The sequence below is a fragment of the Chroicocephalus ridibundus genome, chromosome 2 (assembly GCF_963924245.1).
Source record: "Chroicocephalus ridibundus chromosome 2, bChrRid1.1, whole genome shotgun sequence".
In the NCBI taxonomy this organism is placed as follows: domain Eukaryota; kingdom Metazoa; phylum Chordata; class Aves; order Charadriiformes; family Laridae; genus Chroicocephalus; species Chroicocephalus ridibundus.
Genome location: NC_086285.1, coordinates 131620213 through 131634612, shown reverse-complemented (window position 1 = coordinate 131634612; position 14400 = coordinate 131620213). Strand labels below are relative to the sequence as shown.

Here is a 14400-nt window from a genome sequence, read left to right as displayed (position 1 = left end):
GGCTGGGAAGCGACCCCGAGCTGCTCACCTTCACCCCCCGCCAATACTTCTCCGCTCCCTTCATTTCTAGGAAGTTACAAGTTTCTCACATTCCCGGTCCGGCCGCGCCGACCCCGCCGCCGCTCCCCAGCGCGGCCATCTCCTCCCCGCCCCGTAACCCCGCAGCCTACGGCGACCGCGGCCCCGACGGCGAAAGAAAAGCCGAAGAGGCGGCTCCCACCTGGGAGAGGAGGCCAGCGCCGCCGCGGGAAGGGCGCCCGGCAGGCCCCGGCGCCGCGCCTCGCCTCACCGCGGCGCCGAGCGGCAACGGCCGCCGCCGCCTCCCCCCCGCTCCTTCCCTCCCTCCTCCCTCCCACGCACCCCGCACGTGCGGCCGTCGCTCCTGAAGGGAGGAGGGGAAGGACCATTAACCCCCAATTAACTCCCTCCGAGGGAAAAATGAGCGCGGGGCCGACCCCACGGGTGGCGTGTGGCCGGCACCCCCCCGACAACGCCCCCCGGGGCCCACCTGCGGCCGCCCCCGCGGCGCCAGGCCGCGGCCCAGCCCGGCCCTCCGACGGCCGGCCCTGAGCTGTAGGCCGAGGGCGGGAGGCGAGGTGTTCCCCGCCTCCCCGGCTTTAATTAAAAAAAAAAAAAAATTCAAAATAAATTAACTTTTTTTTTAATTACAACTTCCCACTTTCCCCTCTCCTCCCCGCAGCCCCCGGGGGGACGCTTCTGCTGGATGTCTCCCCATAGAAAGTCTGGAAAATAGGGAGCGTCGGGGTTTTTTTTTTTTAGATTATTTTTAGCAAAGTGGCAGCTTTGCCGTGGCAAAGTTTCAATACCCCAGTTAAAATTCAACTAGACCTCTTGGAAGCGTGACTTGGTAGTTTTTTCCTGAGCAGATTGAGGCCACAAAACAGTTATAAAAATACAAATTCCAGGAAAAAAAAAAAGCCCTCTTTCAAAAAACCCTCTTATCACTTCCTCTTTATTTTGTTAACTAGCTCTAAAAGCGCAGGACTGAGAGGAGTTAGTGTGGTTTCAGTTTAAAAGAACAGACCCCCGCATCCGTGAAGTTAAAACCTCGCGTTTATTGAGGATCTGGTATGATTTATTGAGGATCTGTGATAGTCTCTAAATGCGTATGTTCATCATTCAGACAAGGCTTAAGAGGCAAAGAATATCAAATGCAAGCGATAACACTCAGGATGAGGTAAAAGCTTGTGCCATTTTAGCTTCCTCCATATAAATACCTGAAATGATTCTCAGGATTTCAACTGCTGTGTAAAGAATGATCGAGTGAGAGAACACCATAGCCCATTCCACCATCTTAACTGACATAATACCTAGGAGCCCCCCAAAACCCCACAGGATTTTATCAGGAAATTGTTCTATTGATTACAGAGAAGCCCCGTGTTCTACAAGCGCGTCTTCACATGACTTGTGTTTGGGCCTGATGAGACATGACGATGCTCGTTTCAACAGTCACAGGTATTGGCAAGTATCTGGCAAACAGCAATTTGGGAGATCCTGTTTCTGAACCCTCCTGCTGCAGAAGTATTTCTGCTTAATACTACACTCATGTGTCAGACACTGACAATCATCCAAGCACTCTCCAAAAACAAACAAGAGAGGCAGCCTGGCATAATTTAAAATATGTCAGTGTTTGGATTAAATGGTGTCGTTAACCGTGTATGCACAAGCTACAAGTCAACCAGATCACAAGCTTCCATTCCAGTAGAGTCCGCACAGGAAGAAATGAGGAATTCTCCCATCCTAACCTGCTCTTTCCTGGTTTTGGAATTTCAAGATTTTGGGTAGGCGCTGCAAGATCCAGAGATTGGATCGTAGCAACAGCTGCCCTTTGCTTGTTCAGGTTGGTCAAGGTATTTGCCTTACATTCATAGAGAGGTTTTAAAGAAACTTTGTTAGCGCTTCTCGTTGTGAACCCCAGAGCAAAACACTTTTGAACTTCAGTCAGTTAGAATAACCTGTTGGCAAATAATTTAATCAGGTAATTTGTATTCATGAGTTATTTTACTTCACAGCTGTTCAGCAGTGTTCATCTTCTGGCTGGTTGATAGTTTTCAGTTAATCATCGACTTGTCAGCAGATCAGTTGAATGGAGCCACAGACTGATTTACAGTAAGTAGAGGGGCCTCAGCCCAGGAAAGCTGAGAAGAAAACCCTGGCCTAGAGATAAATTAACTCCATCTACCTGGCCACACAGTCTAAGCCCTAAAGCTTTGAATAAAGGGCGGCTGTTTGTCCTTCCTCACAGCTGAAACCTCCCTGAAGACTGGGCTGTCAACGGGTTAATTTTATGCAGTTCCTTTCACTATTCTGGGGCTGTGCTCAGTCTCTAGTAAGTAGGGAGCAGCAAAGTGGTACATACCCTTAAACTGTAATTTGCCTGAATGAATTCCACAGCATGTTCATCTGTCTAGTGCATCATGCCATGCAAAACGCTGTTAAGGTCCTAAAATTTAAATAAACTTTCATTTACAGATTTGCTTGATGAGCTTTTAAAAGCTAATATTCTAATGGCAACATGGGTACCTGGCAGTTAACTGCACAGCACACACAGAAACACATGGAACTCAACTTGCCTTTTCAGTGAAGTGAAAGGTCAGCATTCGCTCTGGCATTTCTGTCCCCGGGAACTCCCTCGCATTCCCCGTTTATGTTTCCTGGGCAAGTTATACACACAAAGAACCTCGCTTCCACTGCTTTGCAGCACTTTGCTTCTAAAGAATGTTACAAATCCATGTACTGTGCTGTCATCCCAACTATTTCAAGCCTTTGCTGAAGAATACCAGTGACTGGGTGGCAGGGGTGGAAAAGTAGAAAAAAAGGAAAAAGAAATGAAGGACCCATCTCAACCCACTGCAAGTGCAAGTGGTCACAGAAATGCAGGGCACCTTTTACATGTTTCTCCAAGCCGAGTATGAGCAGGCAGCAATAATCTGAACTATTAGGTTCTGAGAACGATACAGACAAAAATACATTGTAAGATGTATAACGTATAAAAAACGCTGTAAGACAAAGACAAGCAGGAATGCAGATGACTTGTTTAAACATAGCCAGGGGCTTTGGTAGTGAACACTGTTCCATATGTATATTCTGTGGCACTTTAGTATATATTCAAATATTTACGCAACAAGCACCACCCAAACCACTTGACAAGGGTAGTCCAGTATTTTTAGTTACTGCTAAAACACAGTGGGTCAATTGAGTAACACCTTGAAATCACTACCTCACTATCAGCTTCAAACACCAACACCACAGCTTTCAGTTTCAGTTCCTGCACCTTCAAAAGAGTATCTTAGCCTATCACTTTTAACAGCAAGCTTTCTATCCTACTCCTCACTCCCAGGGACAACACAACCTCCCTGCCTCAGAACAGACCACTGATAGTCATCAGGTTTGGACACTAAGATGAGATGGTGTCTGGAAGCAAGAACTCTGCTGTGACAGTATCTCGCATACCAGCAACTCCAGTTAAACCAAATGCATGTCTGTTTAAGGCCCTCTAAAAGGCATTAACATCACACTTCAATAGACATAAGCTGATCTTTTAAGTAATTATTGTTAGCCTTTAGCCTATAAAGCCCTGAACTTCACTCAGGAAACAACCGACAGCCATTGCATTTAACTTTGCATGTGCCAATTGTTTTAGTCAAAGAAAATAACTCCAAGCAGGTTGTATCTGCCTACACATCATTGAGCAGATCGAGGACATCACCCTTTGGAAAGCATCAGGCAGCACTGGATGGGCCTCACAATGACACAGGCACAGAAACTCAGGGCAAACATCGTCTAACACCTGGGATTCTGGCAGCCACAAAGACCCCATAAAATGTATGAAGACAGATATGCACCCACCCTCTTCGATCAATTACTCTCATGCTGCTTCCCAGCCTCTTGTTTGGATACACCTAATTAATCCATGTCCATACCCCACTGCCTGCTTAGGAACAGGGCTTTGAAGGGGCTTGGGAATAGGCCAGTTGGGACCAGGCATTCAGCACTGCAAAGCACAACACCCAAGTCATGTACTGGAGAAAACAGTCTTCTGATAGACTGCCTGGCCACGTGAGACTACCAGAAAACATGGGCTATCAAGGATAAAATGAAATAAGACAACTCTCAGTGGGAAAGTGATTTAGCGGAAAGCCTGAGAGTTAAAACCGTGGAAGAAACACCAGCTGGACAAGATTTAAACCTCACAGTTCATGTGCAAGCAACAGTGTCACCAAGTAACTGTTCTTTACCAAAGCTGGTTTTGTAACACTTAATGCATGTATGCATATTAATGGATTTCATTCAGCTCATTTTCATAGCTGCGTGCCTGTGCTTATTAGCAAAGTCTGAATAATGGTTCGGTTTTACATGAGCTGTGCAGGAGAAATGGTTATTTCCCTACTTTCTTTTTGTACGCTAGATGGACTACAAAATGTCTTCAGATTACAGAGACGAGACAGTCTTTTAATTTGAAAGAATGAAATGAATACTTAAGAGAATGATTTGTAGTGAACATACACTTCAATGCCTTCTCCCAAACAAACCAACCAACCACCCAAAACTACCACAAGCCACCTAAAGAAGTATGACTGAAAGATTCATTATTATCTCTTGACAAAGCATAAGAACTTGGCAAGTAAAAAGAGGCTTCCCAACACTGAACCACAGTCATAGCGAACTGATAGTTTTCCAGCATTCCAGATACAAAGACGGTGATCCATGTATTACAAGAGCAGTGTCCTGGAGCACAGAGGCTGGTGGAGATCAAAACGAGGATCTACAACAACACTACAAGGACTCACACTTAGCATAGCAAACACCACAAACCAAAATAATGGCAAACTGTAGAAAAACAGTAATAAATTGCATTGTTTCACAAACATCATGGAGTAGGCACAACATGGACCAGAAGAATGATAGCAGCACTGCATCAATGACAGCTTCACATTCTTAGATATAAGGAAGAGGGTGGTGAAACGCTGGCACAGGTTGCCCAGAGAGGTGGTAGATGCCCCAGCCCTGGAGACATTCAAGGTCAGCTTGGACAGGGCTCTGAGCAACCTGATCTAGTTGAAGATGTCCCTGCTTACTGCAGGGAGGTTGGACTAGATGACCTTTAAAGGTCCCTTCCAACCCAACACATTCTGATTCTATGATCAAAGAAATTCTTCACAAGCTAAGAAAAAAAATAGTTTAAATCAATTGAAGCATATACTAAAGATGAACACTGGTACACAAGCAAGCATTGTTCCAAAAGCAGCAGTGTCACAATGAGTTAAGGTAAAATAGGTAAAGCTGAAAGATTAAGAAGGCAAGTTTATCCCTACCTAGGGGAACATGTACGCCAAGTACGTTGTTGTGTACCTTGGAAAATCAGATTCCCTGCCAGCGCTCTTCAGAGCAGTTGTGTTTTTTGTTAAAAATACATGAAGCTCAGTCTCTTCAGCAATGCATTTACATGCTGGGATGATGAAGCCAACATCTGAGAGTTTCTCTGAGCAAGAATAACTGTCACATGGAAAAGTACCACTAACAAGGAGTTCAGTGGCACCTCTGTCTTCAGCGCATTGACATATACATTGGTCAACGCTACAGCACATATATCTGGTCCTTCCGAGAAGCTGTACTCCGAACATTCAGCAGACCTATACGGGACTTCGTAACATCTACAGTCTGGGCTGAATGGCCACTCTTACTTGTCTGCCGGCTATCCAGAGCTCCAAAACAAAGACAAACAGTTAGATTATGTCCTGCTACCACCTCCAAGTGGAGGAAAAGAGGAGGCATCTCTGGAGAAAATCAGACATACGGCAGGTTTTACAGATCACATCTCATTCCAAGGATAGCCCTCATTCCTCACACGGTACCAGAGACTTTGCTGAGATGCCTCCCTTTCTCCTCACAAAGGACACTTTTATATCGCAGATTTTACTCCACTTCAAAGAATTTTCATTTCCTGAGGCACAGGGATCACTATATTCTAAGCTGCTTTCTTATGGGCCAGGGATTTCTGGCTGTACTTCATGTAACTTGTGCTCAGTTATGTCACATATGGTCTTATACAACAAGAAGGAAACTTTCAAGCAACAACTATGGGCAAATAGCCTGTAGAAAAGGGAGTTTATGGACCTGGCCACCACTTCATCATGGGGAATTATTTGATACGCATAACTATCTGGAGGTAGCAGATGGAGCAATATGGGCTGAGTGGTGGTGGGGAGGAAACCTGAGGGATTCATTACAGCAGAAAAGCTGGAATGTACCTTAGACATAGCACTGACGTCCCTCATGAGCTTGATACCAACCTATAATCCATACCATAACCAGGTTCACATTTTATCCAAATACATGAATATTAGAGAAGACACATGCATGAAAATCAACTTATTGTGACAAGTGTTAGACGGGCTTTTAAAAGATGGAAAAAAAATGAAACCATGAAGCCAAGTAAGGCCATGAGTTACCCTTTTTTCCCTTAATGCAAGAGTTCTGCTTGTTTACATTTTGTGATTACTCGAAGCCTCTGTATACTTTCATAAATGTATTTAGGAAAATTCATTCCTTTTGCAAAACACTGTGTTGTAACTAACAACCCTCTGGGTAATTTGCTATAGGCAAGCAATTTTTGGTAGAAACTGCACAAATGCATGAAAGGATTTCAAGACAAAAAAGCAGTATCAGGCAGTGATATGTCTGCTTTTTACCTATACGCATCTTTATTTTCCTCACATCATCCTCCTCAAGTTCTTTATTTCTCACATATGTACATAAAAATGTATTATTATTGCCATATCAGTCATTTTAGGGTACTTTTTTCAGTTAGGGCAAGTTGAACAATGTATTTTGTTATAAAGCAAACAACATTAGGATTAGTTTCTAAAAATTCCTTATCATTCAAGGCATTTAAAGTCAATGGCGAGGTGCACATGAACTGTCTGCCAAAGACCACTTCAGACCCAAACCCTGCTGTTTACACCCTGTTCACTTATCGGTGCGTTTGCTGGCAGGGTTCCACCAGGAGACGTCTTCCAACTACAGCCATGTCGGTAGAAGCAGCACCACTAACCGAGGGGACGTGGACGTACACCCGTATTCATTGCCCCACTGGGCCCAGATGTCTTTTTGCCTTGCACCTACCCTCACTCACTCCAAGCGACACCTCCACAAACTAGTTCAGCTCCCAGAAGCAGAATAATAGTATCAATGCTAAACTCCTGATAGCCTAGTTTACCTTAGTTTTCAGTCATCTTAGAGGTGCCCAGTGTAGATACTGCCTCAAGCCACCTCCACTTGCTGACAGGGAAGCATGGAAAATTTACATGGGTTCCAAGAAAATGAGGAAAAAGGAGTTCATTGGACCTGACTTATCACCAAGTGCTACACGGGTGAATACATATATAAGAAATGGACCAAGATAACCAGCTGCTTTATAGATATATAGCAACATATTTGCTTGACATGTCAAATATACACCTTACTGGTATACGCTAACATGTTCTGGGAGTAGTTTCAGCAGACACGCGTACAACACAGTAATAAACTACTGCACTGTTAAACACTGTGAAGCTGAAATTATCCAATACAGCTCATAAAGTGTAAGTTGCTCAAAAACCTCCCAACTGATAGTACGGTAAGACCTGCATTTTGCTCTTAAAAAAGACTCTTTGGAATTCAGTTTATAAATACAGTTCTATAAAACAGGGCAAGTGTCTAAGTTTGCAGGAGATCTGAGCAGTTTGTGCAGGAAGGTATACCAAAGCTAAGCTAAGTATAAAAAAGCTCTCTAAGTAGTAATTCTGCATGGATGTTTCTTAATTCAGCCTCTGGAATCCCAGCTACAGCACGTTCTACTAGAATTGCAAATAAAGGCTGGAGTGGACAAACACGCTTTGGTAAACAAGGGCTCTGGCACACAATGTTATGTAGGTGGGGTCTACCCAGAATGCCAGTTCTTCCTCAGACTGTAGAGATGAGCAAGAACACAAGCACCATATTTGCATTTCCAAGCTCTTCAGTGGTATTCTATTCAAATGAAACTAAAGAAGGGCTTGGTTTGGGGGGGTATGTCCCCCCTCACAAAAGGCTCACAGCCTTTTTCCAAAATGCCAGTATTTTAAAGGCAGCCTAGGATCTACAGAATAGACCAGATTTGTGTTTGCCATTCTATTAATACTTCTGACAAACTGTTCATGTCAAAAGACACGTGCACGCCACTAGAGCAACTGTTACACACCAACTTGGAGTAGAAAAAAGGTAGCAACAATTAAAAAACCCCACCACCAGAGCAAGAAGCTGTATGTCATAATCCAAAGAGGACGAAGATTTAAGCAAAATATTGTAAGAGTTTATTATTTGCTGCCCTTACTTTGTTTACTTCTTTATCTAGCCATTTCCTCATGTTCACCACATGCCCAACCTACTCCCAACCCACAGAGAAGATGTATTTCCATCTACCAACTACAGAGTCTGGCTTTTGTTCTCCAAGCACAAATACTCACATTTTCAGTCCTAGGAGGTGTGGGTCAGTGTTTTAAGATCGTATGTGGCTCTGAACTATTTAGTGAGTTTCAGCAATAGATTTATATAAAGATACGTCAGCAGTAGACGTATATAAAGATACATCCTGTCCTCTTATACCAGGTAAAACCAATACAACACAGGATGTCCAAGAACAAGCAGTGACAAAGGACAGATGATCAACTTTTGGACTCTACTAAACTACATTTTTCTTTAATATAGCTTTCTTTTTATAACATGGCAATCTAGCAGAAGCTAGTTAATGGAATATTGTAAATCTGAGTATGAAGCATACGCAGCAATTAAATAAATCCCTCTAACCTTGATATTAAATCAAGACCACCGTTCCATTATGCAATATTAAAAAGGAACATGGCAGTATTTAATCTTTCAGGCCAGCAATTTTTTGATGCTAGTTACGGTGTTGGGTGGCAATGACCACAGAGAACAAGGTAAGATATTGTAGGTTACAGCATGGAACATGAATACTAAGCAGGAGAAGTTGTCACAAAATTGTATCTATTGACATTTAGCTTTGATGTACATACAGCCATTTTAAAGGGACAATAAGAACCAGATTATTTAAAAGATATAGTATTTTCTTGCAGTCATTGTTCAAATCAGTCAAATGTTTCATATGAAAATGTTCCTGCACACAAATGGAAGCTACTCTGTTTTCCTTCTATAAAGAGTGAGATCAAGAATAAGTCTTATTCCAACTACAGTTTTCTCCAACAATGCTGTACAAATTAAAGTAATTTTTGTACATGACAGCGCAATTTTAAGCTTGCATAAGAACACAAAAGAGCACAATGCCAAAGTTTTCTAATTACATGGCAATCTTTGTGTCAACCTGATTCATTAAATGTTTTTATAAATCTTCGAATTAAGCAGAGAAAAAATTTTGTTCTAGAAAGAAGATAAGGAATTTTGTAAAGCCATGAGAACTCGAGACGTACATCTCATGAACTGAAGCATTTCATAAATACGTTGTTACTGCATTGGTAGTAAAATACAGGAGCTGTACAGAATCTGTACAATGTTCAGGAAATGACAAATAATCAGTCTCTGTGGGGATGCAATTGCAAGGGTGATGAAGGTACCCAAACTGGAATATGCACCACGCTAGCAGATGCTAATAGGAGCGGTGCTAATACCTTCCACTCTTGGATTAACTGCTGAAAATTTAACTTTAGTCTGAAGCAGATACCATGTAAGCACTCAAAAGTCTCTCTGTGTCTCACTAGCTCTGTTTCCCCTCAGGTTTGGGATGAGTCACTAGCAGGTTTCTACACCAAATTGCTTCCGATTCAAATGTACCCTTCATTTATATAAAAAGTGTTGCGGTAACAGCCCTTCAAAATACCCACTTCAGAAATAATGTTTCATCGTTCACCTTTATATAAGTGCGGTTCTCCCAGGCCTACGCTGCTCATTTTTTTCCCTTTGTTTGCCACCAATTTATGCAGTCTTTAGTACACCAGAGCCACAGGGAACGCCCGCGCTGCTGGTGTGGTCACCTCCACGATGGTGGCAACATGTCCAGCCAACGGGTCCTCACCACATACCTCCGCTAAAATAAAGTCAGGGTAATTATGGGTATTTTCATTCCTTCACCCGTCTGCCTCCACTGATTCATTCAGAAGTGTCTTCAAAATCAGAAAATACAAGCGCTGTTTATTTCTCACTCTTAGGAGAATAATGCCTAATTTTGAGAAGAGAAATGCAGAAGTACTGAGCACAAAAACATTTTTTTACATAATCCTTTTAAAGTCAGAGCAAGCAAGATGGCTGTTTATACTGCTGATTCCTGTCTCCAGTGTTCCTACATGCATAATAGCTCAATAATAAAGCTTTTCATGTACATTTTATTACATTCATTGTGAACTTGCACAGTTAAAACTAGCACCATATTTTAAAATCTGTTTTTTTGGGAGGGATGCCTCAAGTCACGAAAGCCAGAGCAGCTTAACACTTTTATGGGATAATGGAGTGACAGTAGAGTTTCTATCGACTAAGAAAAGGACCAGAGGCTGAAGGAGACAAAAAAGAGAACAAACAAGACACTAAGCTAACACCAAAGGGAAAGACAGTTTGGACATTTCACATAAATGTAAGTTGGAAAGCAGTAATATGGTGGGCAGGTGCAGAGTCAAACTATACCTGCGTGGATGCTACAATTGTGGGAATATGTAAACAAGAAGATGTGAGGATTAGTTATTTAATTTACATGGGAGAATACGAAGTCTTGCTTTACTGCATGTCCAGGAAAGTTGAGGGCAAAGCCCATGACTTCCTGTAGTGTCTAGGGGAAGGGAGAGGAAAACACACAGAACCCGCACTCCTCTACTTTATAACAACAACAACAAATTATATGGAGATTTTCTTTTGCAAGGAAAAAAAAAAAATATATATACAAGCATATGGGGGAGAGGGGAACTTATTATGAAGAAAAGTAAATCAGATACTAGCAAAAAGTCATTTCAGAAAATACTTGCCAGTGTCTTCTGAACACATAACTCATCTTACATTTTAAAAGTTTTCAAATACTGACAGATAATCCGCCCAGAGATGAAAATTTCAACAGTCAATTTACTGAAGAACCTTAAAAAGAAAATAGGTCTGACACCAGTCTGTGGTTAATTCTGTTGCCACAGAATGTATCACAAATTTGGAAGGCAGCCAGATTAAAGAAGCAAACAACATCACAGATATTGGCTAAGGAGAATAAATAAATAAACCAAGGTCTGAATCCCAATAAATGGAGTAAGTAGTATTTTCTTCATCAGTAGCAGCATTTTCCTGGCCAAGACTATTCAGATTCCAGTGAACGATAAAATTAAGACCTGCTACATTGTAAAACATGAAAACAGCAATAAAAATGTGCCTGCAACACAGACTTAAAAATTCAACCAAGGCATGAGGGAAGTTTTAGCAGTAGAACTAGGAAGAGATCTCAAGTCTTCCACACTCCCAGCGTGTCTTATTAATTATCCCACAGTGGAGGAAGATTACTTGCAAAGGACAGCCTTTTCACTCAGCTAGGAAAAAATACTCTACTTCTAACTTTCTTCCAAAAGCAGCCTAGCTCTAATTCTCTAGTGCCCCGTAACATTGATTGCTCATCTGTGTAGAGCAACAGCAGAACCCCCAGGTTACATACAGATGTTTGGAAGACCATTTGCCAACCCCAGCAAGACCGGAGCTCCCTAGGAGTGTCTGGGTGCACGTGTCAATATGCTCAATCAATTAGTTTCCTAAAACTAGTCTCTAATTAGGCACAGGGTAGGAAGGGCTGCAAATAAATTACCACCAAAATCACAGTAAGTGTTATTGGTTCTGGAAATGTTTGTGCAAGTGGAAGAAAAGGAGACAGAAACATAAAAAAGCAGTTTCAAGGACAAGCTGGCAGAGCTTTGCCTACTTAATTATTATATTAAACTCTAAATAATGTTTTATTTTGGGCACCTCCTTCATCAGCACAAGAAAAAAGGTCAGAGGCAGTTGCACACGCTCCGCAAACAGTAATATCAAATAGTAGGCAATGAAAAAGAATATCTTCCCATTTTTGTTGTATCATCTTTCTCATTTACCTTCGCTGGGAGGATAACATCTGTCTACCCTGTTACATCCTGCCTCTCCGCTTGCCCGTTCTCTGTAACTTGGCCTCACACGAGGAAACCTGCAGGGTTTCAGCCCTCAAGAGGTACAGCTCCTCGCTCACAACCCCTCTCCCCCTGCTGTCCCCACACTCGAGTGCCACCGTCACCCGCTCTGCTCAGGATCCTGTTCACGCTGCAGCTGTGACTTGTCTTATCTCACCAGCCAGGGATCAAAGCCAGAGCAGAGTTCTTTGGAAAAGAGGTGACCTTTATTAATTTTGTGCAAGACATCCAGCATAACGTGGACATGATGCAGTTTCAAGTGCTACCAGCTGCCGATGACCAAGATAACTACGTAAATTTATACATACAGATATGTATTATTGCACACACCCCTCTTATCATGCTCAAGAGACTACATAGTAATCCTTTAAAGTTTCAAAATCTTTCTATTCCTAGCTCTTAAGCCCCTGGTCAGGACAACCAGATGCCTTTTTTTTTTTTAAATAGCGTCAGCACATGTCGCAGCTTTAATTCAAAGAAAACGCTGCACAGACTGGCTTCCCGTAGCCGGGGGTGGGAGCACTCTTTCTGCCTTTTTCACTCACCCTGCATTTGAAGACAGTCAACAGTAAGCTTTTAGCGTCGTTGGTGTCACTAAGGGTGAACATGCAAAGGCTCGGTTCTCTCTCCCTGTGAGCGGCATGCGGTACAGCATTCCCCTTTCAGAACAGCAAGGAGTAGGCATTTACAGTTAATTGCCGAGGTCACTCAAGACACACAAGTGCTCATTCTGATGAAGTGGTTCTGTTAAAATTTTTTACTTTCACTGCTGTTAACAAGCAGTAGAAATAAATCCACAGTTGGAAGAATTTGGATCCAGCATCTGACCCTTGTATGGTATCAACAACTTGTGGAATGAAATCTGGACCCACCACGGATGGGCTCCTGTTACAGACCAGAAACGGAGACAGCGTTAAGACTAGATTATCATTAAGGTCCCTTCCAACCCAAACTATTCTGTGATTCTGTAAATATGAAAGCACAGCCCTCTCTTTTATTTTTTAAACTGATATTTCCCACCATGGTAGATCCCCTGGCACTGGGCACAATGACAGACAACGCGTGGCAGGCAGTCGGCAGAGTCCGAAGCGTTGCAAGAACAAGCCATTTGCACTAACAGGGCTAATCAGTTTAAACGACGACCAAGCCATAAAAAAATAGCTAGCAGCACCAGGGTTATTTGTTTGATATCTCAAATCTACATTTTAGGTATCTCAAATCTAAAATTTGTTTGATATCTCAAATCTAGCAACTTGGAAATAAAACAGAAAAGCCTGAAATGGGAGTCCAACAACATGTGGTATCTTGATAGCCACACGATATCAGGAGCAAAGGCCCATGAATTGACATTAAGCTTTATCGTTGTTTAGACTCAAACTTCTTTTATTTCAAAAGCAGCAATTTTTAAATTAAAAAACGGAGAAAATACAGAAGGCAGCAGATCCTCTCGATTTGTTTCTAGACAAATGGAGAGCAACCAGTTCAGAAGACAAGTTGACTAAACCTCATGAAAGGGGAGGAGAGGGAGCTCATAAATGTAGCGAAGATCAATGGGAACACACTCAGGTAGAGAGAAGACCTCACAAGAGACAACACTAAGAGGAGAGACAAGAAAGCAGCAGCACTTCCACCAAGAAACAATACAACAGGATAATCTGTGCTTGTGCCCTGTAAAAATAAGCAGCAGAAGCTGTAGCACAAGATTTATTTGTCAAGACAGACACAGAATGTGAAAACATGGTCAAATTGCCAGCAGTAAGTATAAAATCTGCATAAGTACACAGGTGTGAGAATCAGCATGGTTAAGATAGAATTGTAATGCAAATTAAAAAAACTGGCTAGCAACAAAAACCAAATCCTTATTATGAATAAGTTTATAGCTCAAGAGCAAGAAAAACTTTGCTGCCCTAGCCAACACAAAGAAAAACTGGTAAGAGATGACATCCAGAAGGCTACCACGTTTAGGACATCAGTCTTCACCAAGAGGGTCAAATGCAAGCAGTGATTAGCATAAACAATAGCAATGACAGGTAAGATTTCAGGGGGAACAGGGGAGAGAGAGAGAGTGAGAGAACGTGAATGAAAGTGTGTGCACGTGTGCACGATGGAGAAAAACGAACAAGTAACCAAACCAAAGCAACAAAAAACAACAAGTAAGAATATTAGAGACCCTATGAGTCAGTTTAACTTCAAATTCATGGGGAAAACA

At 42.3% G+C, this 14400-nt stretch overlaps 1 protein-coding gene across 5 annotated transcripts in view; it reads right to left on the bottom strand.

Moving 5' to 3' along the window:
• SGK3 (serum/glucocorticoid regulated kinase family member 3) overlaps positions 1–14400 on the bottom strand; it is a 64128-nt gene that overhangs the window by 38924 nt on the left and 10804 nt on the right. The window contains exon 1 of one of the 5 annotated variants that reach the window (XM_063326995.1): positions 361–408. The exons of 2 other annotated variants lie outside the window; for them this stretch is intronic. The gene's annotated coding sequence lies outside the window, so the exon portion shown is untranslated. 2 more of the 5 variants (XM_063326989.1, XM_063326990.1) reach the window with 2 other exon arrangements.